Raw genomic sequence first — 7449 nt, 5'->3', positions numbered from 1 at the left:
GTGCGTGGCGTGTGATTATGAAGGAAAACATGTGTTAGTGTCATAATACATTTTTTGTTTTGGGGGGAATGAGGCTGGACTTGGTACCTAGTGGGGTAAAAAGAAAACGACAATATGCCCAACATTAAAATTATTGAATGAGTTCAAGTGGTAAAAATATGTCATAGAAAATCACCTTTACATGATTAAAATTACTAAGTCAGTATGCTTTTGTGTTGTGTTCTGGGATAGCCTACCAATCGTTTTATCTTTATTTATATATATATATATATATATATATATATATATATATATATATAATTTGACTCGGTGATTAATAAGCTGTAATTAGTTTGCATAGGTGTATTATAATTTTTTACAGAGCACATCATATTAACTTCATTTGTTTCATAACAAATTTCTTCAATTATATATGTAGAAATTTCTTTAATTCTGACTTATTAGCTGTCACAAGCTAGCTGACCTCTTCATAAGGTACTCACCTACACAAGTTTTAACATGTTAAGTTATTTGATTTGTGCATACTTTTATTTCATTTATTAAGTGAATGTTCATATTTCTTTTTCCTTCGTGTTCATAGCAACCTAACTTTAACTTGAATTCCACACCAGTGGTAGATGACTTACTAATTAGTGCGAATATATTAGTGATGAAGCAAATTTGCCAAGTGTACCTTATGTTAATTTGTTTAGAGTTGTAAAAAATGAATAGTTTTTAACTTGAGTTATTCCTATTTTAAATTTTGAAATGTGCTTGCATGATTCTCTTTGTATGAGGATTATCTTCTTTTTTATATATAAATTTTGGGAAGGTGAACACTAGTTAGTATAATGTTGGTTGATGTCAGAACAATATAGAGGCAGTGTAGTTATTTATGGGTACTTGTTAGTATTTTAGGGGAATATGAAAATGGTTAGTTGTCGGATGGTGATTGACTTAAAATTCAGGAAAGGTGTTTTTAGTATATTGATTCCTCTCACAAACATACTTGCTAAGAAATTGCACGTGTGGAAGGTCACTGTTGTTTTCTTCACCATCCCAATTAACTTCAATCTTGCACCTATCACATCCACAAGTAAACCCATAATCCTCCATCAAGATCCTTTCCTTGTACAGTAGTCCCTACCAATCCTGAAATAGCTGATGCAAAACCTCTTTCCCCTCATCAACATCCTCAATCAACCTAATAACATGTCAGTACTGTTATGTCCATAATCATCATTAGTACTGTCCACATACTCAAACCTGGATGCATTGGGAACACAGTCATGGTTGAAGAACGTGGCTTTGGGGTAAATAGCATAAGCCTTAATAGATCTCTGAGGGCCATTACAGGAATACGGGTCCATTAAGCCAAAGGAGTTGAGTCTGTCCTTTGCAAGAAGTTGTGCAATGAGATCCACAGAGAGTTGAGCCTGCGGTGGGAAAAGTGGTGAGATTAGTGAGTGAAGAAAGTTAGCAGCATCAAGAATAGCATCATCTGGGGTGCCATGAAGATAAAGAAAAGTGTGTAGCTTAGAAGGGGTGTGATTATGAAGGAAGAGGTTGTGAGAAGCAACAATTAAATGGGCTTGGACTTGGCGTTCTTGGAGTGTTGTTGAAGAAGTGTTGAATTGGGGTGTTGTTGAATGGTTTGCATACCCAAGTGGAGTGTGAGGATTTGAGTGCAAGGGAGAAGCACTTCAGGGAACAAAAACTGTGGTTTGAGCAAGAAGGGTACGTGACAGTAGTACTATTGTGAGTGAGAGGTAAGATTCTAAAACAATGGTCATAGTAAGTGTAAGGTGAAGAAGAGGGTGTGAAGAGAGGAGAAGCTGAGTAGAGAATGAGGGGGATTCAGTGAGGACTATTTGGCCTGCTTTTAGAAGCTGTGATGCAACAAGACCTCTTCCTTTGCCAGGTATTTGTTCCATCCTCAAAAGAGACCTTGAAGCAACCATGACTATGAGCATGGAAAAAATACACAAATTAAACAAACCTACACTACTGAAGTAGTGAGTGACAACTTGCAAATGATCAATACTTCTCTTATAATTTTTATAAGAAACAAATAATCCTATTATTATTTATTTCTTAATAAAAGTAGTAGTATTATTAACTTAATATGGTTCAATTAGTTAACTTAATATGGCCAGCAATGGAGGCAAGGGAAATGAATTAGATTGAAAATGTGTAATGCACATTAGGTGACTAGTAAAATGAAATAATTGGCAATAGGGAGCGAGTGTGAGACATGTTAAGTAGTGGAACAAAATCGAGTAGTGAGTGAACAGGTAATATATTGAAGCAACTTCTATTTTGTCAACATTATATATTGAAAAATGAATCAATTTGAGTAAAACAATTTCATACATTAACCATGTTGGCTCTATCACTGTTGTAACAGGCAACACAAGCTGCATGTTCTATTATAAGCAAAAATATACTACAAAATTTTATCAATCACAATAGACAGAAAAAGAAAAATACCAATAACAATGTGTTTTCCAGACTGAGATTGATTGCATGATAATCAAAAAGAACATGGCTAAGTCAGACCATATATGTCATCCTAGCTTGGATGATATTGGTGTGAGGTACTCTCATGTTTGTTGTACCTCCTCTGCATTTCTTTCTGAGGAATGCATAGAAATAATTTAGCAAGGGAGGGTACATCTTTTGTGGTTCGCTTCAAGTAGATGGTATATCTACTTGGTTATTCAAAGAGAACAAGGGAGGGTACATCCTTTGTGGCTCTTTGCTTGTAAAGGATTTTACAAGGTTATTGGAAATCTCAAGAACCGTGGGTTGCTTGGGGACTGGATGTAGGCATGGGTCGTTGCCGAACCAGTATAAAACTTGTGTTTACTTTCTTCTTCCCTGCGCTCTTTACTTTTTTGCTGTGCACTTTTTATTTCTTCTTTACTTTTGTTTAAGTTATTGTTTCTGTCTTTACTTTCTCATAACTTATTAGTAAAGCCTAATTGAATCTAGTGGCATTAAGAAGGATAAATTTTTAATTTGTCAAGACACGTTCGTAATTAATTCAACCCTCCCCCCTTCTTAATTATTTCGAGGCCACTTGTTCCAACACTCAAGACTCTCAATAAGAAGTTGCTTAAATGCATGGTGATCTTCCTTCCTAACATCTTTGTAGCCATATCGGGCGACATAGTGGAATATGTGCTAATCTTTGTGGAAAACTCGTCGAAATAGAAATCTTTCTTCTTGAGGAACCACATGGACGGGGACATATTTAATGCAAACAAAAACTATAGTAGAGTGAAGAGCTGGAAGGTTCAGCAGGAACTGCAAGAAAATGGAGGGAATGACCTGGACAAGTTCATTATATAGCAATCCTATTCCTGGCACTCTTACTGTTCCAAGATTGGAGCCAAGCTTAAGCATTGAGTCCACTAAAACCTTCTCTCTAACTTCACTTCTGTACTTCAATACGCTCCCATAGTTCGATGCGTACATCACAGAGAGGAAAAAGATAGCAAAAGCAAGTGGAAGCCAGCCACCCTCAACGATTTTGGATAGGACAACAGACAAGTAAATTAACTCCACTGAACCAAATACAAGAGCGAAAGAAAATGCCAAAAACTAGTTAGTCTGCCAAATTAAAACCATTACAAGTTGAGGTAGTTGGTCACCCAAGGTGGTGCTAACCATCATGACAACAACTTCAACAATGCCTGCAACAATGATAATGAAATGCATTTAGTATAGATATACTACAAATGTTCTTTAGTATAAGGCATATGTGATGTATGAAACTTTTTAGAAATATAATATAAATCCATTTATGTGTCTTCACCTAGCAACTTAAACTATTGAGATAGTTGGTTAGTACATTGTTCACACTCCAAGCCCAAAGGCATACATGAAGGGGCATGTTAGAAATATAATATTAAACATGTCTCACACTTCTGCTTAACATGTCGCTGTATGTGCATATTTAAGCCACTTTTACTTTGTCTATATTCAAATATATGTTCTTTCCTTCTGATTTAATTGTACCCATTTGAATAACATACACCATGTTGGATAGTATGTTAAGTCTTCATCCATTTCACACGTAAGAAGAGTGAAATTACTATTAAAGGTTATAATGTTAGAATTTTTCCCATAAATCCCATGGTTATAATTAATGGTAATAATTTATTTTTTTGAAAAAAGGATTAATTTCTGGTTGGTATACAGCTATCTAGTGTCTTCATTTCATGTGCCATTTCCATATTACTTGTTGCACCAGTTCAAAGAGTAAAGTATGGTTTAATTTTTTTTTGTTACTATTAACTGATACTCTTATTGTCTAGTTGGCATGCTTTTGGTGGAGGCAAGGGAAAATAGGGACAAATGATTGAAATCTGTACTTCAGTAGATTAGAAGGATTAGATATTATTGTTATTCTTACACCATTTTTGGTTAAATGTGTGCAGGGTATCCCTTCATATACTCCTCGTCTACTTGCAATAAACTCAAGAGGTATTTAATTTTTAAGTATTTAAACTATTGAAGAAAAATATTAGTTTTGTTCCTTTTTGGATTTCATATAGGATCTATTTGCTTCCATCTCTATTCTTTGAGTTGATGCTGCTATGTGGCAGCAAAGGATTCATGGTTATTCTTACATTCAACTGAATTATGAAAAAGAATACTAATTAAAAATAATTGGTTAATTACTAATATGTAGTAGTACCTATTTAGTGAGCATATAATGTAAAGGTTCATTAGTAATTGTTTAAATTGTATGATACTACTAGTCAACCAGTCTTTTATTTTTGGACATGGAAATCAGGATAGCATATCAAGTTGATAGGAAAATTGTACACCATATATAACAACATATGTTGGTTGTAGATAGTAGATATTCAAGATTGTTGATTTTTCATTGAGTTCAATTCTAGATGTTCAGTTTCGATGTGATTCCCACATATTAAAACTTTTTATGCAACATTATAGTCTTTCCTCTCTGCCCTTAAAGAGATGAAGAAAACACAATATCTTGTTTATGTGGTGTTTCCTTCTTAGACTTCAATTTTTGTTTCAACATCCTTGCTACTTCCATTAATTCCATGTTAAATATTGTCTTCTTTTGATCTCATTATGTTAGAATGTTTCAATTTAAACTTCTTTTAGCCTTAGATTAATTATATAATTTCTTATCCCTTTATTTTTCTTTTGGTGCAAGCACAATTTGTACACTGTTTCTAGCATATTTGGATCCCTTGGATCTATGAGTTCGCGTGGTACATTGTACATTGTTTCTAGCATATTTGGGATGTCTTGTGTTACTTGGTTTTCTGTTAAGCGTTTACTTCCTTGCTCCCACTCCAACCCAGCTTCACACTACTTTGTTGCTTGAATTGTTGGTAAGTTTGTCAATCAACTTTTGTATGTCACATGTTAGCAATATGGTTGATGATTGATGTAGGTGGGGAAATTTTATATCTAATGTTTTTGGGAATGATGATTAATGTAGGTGGTCATTCAGTTGTTTATTGGACTGTTGCTCTGTTTTGGACATGTTGTTCATCATCACAAGTACAAATGTTTTTTTTTTGTAAACTTTTGATGTTTGTTACCAATGCTTTTATTACTTGTTCACTACCATTAATGAGAATTGATATATGCTATTCAAATTATGTTCATCATGAGTGAACCTTAGATTCCCGTTTGAGATTGATTATAATGATTCTTGTGGACAATTTGCATTAATCATTGTATTGAATCTTGAATTGTCCGTTTGGACAGTTTGGGGAGACTCATATTTTTATGGTAGATTCATGTGTTAAGCTTAAGATTATTTTGTTGAATTTGATGAAATTTCGGTACAATGCATTTCTAGTTGTTCTCTGAGCGCATACTTGATTGTCGGGGAATTAATCTCACTGCTTTCATGTCATGTACTTGGAGATGTTAGTCGGTGAAAACGACAAACTTTTGTGTATAAAACTTGTATAAAGTGTATCAAACTCTCCCAATTTATGGTTATTATATAATGTTATAAGTATTTTCTGTTAAGTATAGGTAATAAATACTTAGTATTTTCATTTTGTGTGTTTAATAATCATTTTCTCTCAATTTTAGGCTAATTAGGCAAGCTTTGGAAAATGTTGTTTTTCACCTTCTCGCTAAGCCAATATGCTGGCTTAGCGAGCATTCGCTAAACGCAACACTCCTGGGCTAAGTGCGAGGAAGAATCCAGAAGAAGATGAGCTGTACAAATTCGCTAAGCGCACCGCTTCATCTCTCTAAGTGCACCGCTTCAGTTCATCCGCTAAGCGAGAAAGGCGCGCTAAGCCAAAAATCACTAACGTGCGCTAAGCGGTCCATACGTTCGCTAAGCGCACGAGCACGAACAAGGCCACCTATTTAAGCCTGAAATCAGATTTTGTGAGGGGAGTTTGGACTGGTATTCAGAGCTTTGCATGTCTAGGGTTTCTAGAGAGAGAAAGGTCCAAGTTCCAAAGAGTTTTGAGAGATTTTGCTGTGTGAAGATCTGCAGAGACCAGAGCTCGAAGCAGGAGCCAGTTAGAGAGCTTGAGATGAATTTGTGAGTGATTGTGAGATCCTAGAGGTGGAGGAGACATCCTCACCACTTGTATTTTTTCAATCTTTCATCTTGTTCTTCTCTTTGTTGTTAAGAAGGCTTCCTGGTATGGAAAGCTAAATCCTCTGTTGGATCTTCCCTGTAGGTACCCGATGTAAATATATTTCTATCTATTTAATGATGTTTTGTGTATTCTCTGTGCTATCTGCTTTTCATTCCAGTATGCCTTTACCTTGATCACGTAGATGCATGCTTTGTTAGGATCATTCAACAGTGGAAACTGGTCTGACTCTAAAGTCCTTGATAGTGCAGGGCTGAGTTGTCGTGCTTTCACAAGGAATCGGGGTACGATAAGTCAGTTGAGTATATGTGTCTTAATGCGGTCCTGGTTGAGTTTAGTCTTACAAGAGGAATCTGCGGACGAGGCTTAATTAGGATTAGGCTAAACTATCATGAGGAATCGGGGTTTAGTATCTCAGGAGACACCATAAGAGCACATGAGCATTGTTAGATAGATAATATCTTTTTAGCATCAGGCACCTATTAGGAAGACCAACGTGTTCTCTACTTGTTTTTACACATCATTTCTCTTGCGTGAATTTCTTTCTTTTTGCACAGATAGTTTATACACTTGTTCATATTCACACTTATTTTTACACAATAGACGCCTATTTGTTGAAATAGCTTACCAAATAACACTAGTTCCCCGAGTGTTTGATACTCGGTTCTTACCGTTTTATACAACTTGTGTGATCCGGTGCACTTGCCGGAAGCCGAACAAGTTCTTGGCGTCGTTGTTGGGGAACTTCTTTGTATTTGGGAAGTTAGCTCGTTTTTAAGTGTCTATGCTTTATTTGTTATTATCTGATTGTTTTTATGAATATTCGTTCATAATTTCTATTTGTCATTCT

The 7449-nt window shown here is 35.3% G+C and overlaps 1 pseudogene; it reads right to left on the bottom strand.

The window, feature by feature from the left end:
- Window positions 1–936: 936 nt before the first annotated feature.
- LOC114373576 lies at window positions 937–1988 on the bottom strand (annotated as a pseudogene).
- Window positions 1989–7449: the final 5461 nt, after the last annotated feature.

The sequence above is a fragment of the Glycine soja genome, chromosome 2 (genome assembly GCF_004193775.1).
Source record: "Glycine soja cultivar W05 chromosome 2, ASM419377v2, whole genome shotgun sequence".
NCBI lineage: Eukaryota > Viridiplantae > Streptophyta > Magnoliopsida > Fabales > Fabaceae > Glycine > Glycine soja.
This window is presented reverse-complemented; position numbering and strand designations above follow the sequence as displayed.